Consider the following 1,074-nt stretch of genomic DNA (forward strand, 5'->3'; position numbering starts at 1 on the left):
ATTACTCTAATATATTGATGGGACAACTAGAAAATGAATTTCTTTCAACGCGTCAACGAAGCCGTACTGCTATAAACGCTATATATTGATGTTATCTTTCTAATCTGGCACCACGAGGAGGCGGAAGTTCTTGCTTTCATTGCGCTCTTCAATGTGGTTGTTTCATCGATTTGGTTTTCGCAATCATATTAATACTGATCTGTTTTCTGGACGTCACAGTGTCCCTGTGAGGCAACAAACTAACCACTACACTTGATAAGATACCTACCGACGTACACCGGTACCTTCATTTTCAATGTAGCCAGCGTACTCTATAGCCAAGGACTTCGTTTCAAGCGGCTATGTTCCGTACACCCCAATTACATTAATAACTGCGAAAGACTTCGCTATGCCCTGATAATGGGAAAGTATCCGCTCCTAATTGTGGATGACGCGATTAAGTGCGCCGACGCAGTGCACTTAGACAGGATAAGCGGGTTGAGCAACGAAGGCATACTGATTGAGTTTCTGCATCGATACCAAACGTTATTGTCATCCTTAAAAAAACATCGTAAAATACTCATGCAGAATCATCGCCTCACAGACGTTTTTCCGGAGCCGCCGCGCGCAGTTTACCAACCATCAAAAAATTTACGTGACACACTAACGTCTTCTAACACGACAAAACCTATTCACATAGGCTGTCATCCTTGCCACGAGTCACGGTGCAAGGTTTGCGCTCACATGACGACTTCACGGAGTGTTATGAGCACCGCGTCAAAAGTAAGCCTTAAGCTGAAAGATAACTTGGACTGCGACACGACCAATGTTATCTATATGCTAGAATGTTCACCGTGCAAGCTACAGTACATTATACAAACGGAAGCAGCCTTTAGATTGCGTTTAACAATCATAGATCGCATGTCGTGAACCTTCATAATCTTCCGCTATCCAAACATGTCGCTATCCAGGGCCACTCTTTTGGCAAGCCAACCACACCATACTTGAATCTGGTTTCAAATCGCACCATGAAAGGGAGGTTCGAGAATAATAATGATAGGTTATTTGCCATCATACATATTAGATGGGAGACGG

This window comes from Dermacentor silvarum, chromosome 1 (genome assembly GCF_013339745.2).
Source record: "Dermacentor silvarum isolate Dsil-2018 chromosome 1, BIME_Dsil_1.4, whole genome shotgun sequence".
In the NCBI taxonomy this organism is placed as follows: domain Eukaryota; kingdom Metazoa; phylum Arthropoda; class Arachnida; order Ixodida; family Ixodidae; genus Dermacentor; species Dermacentor silvarum.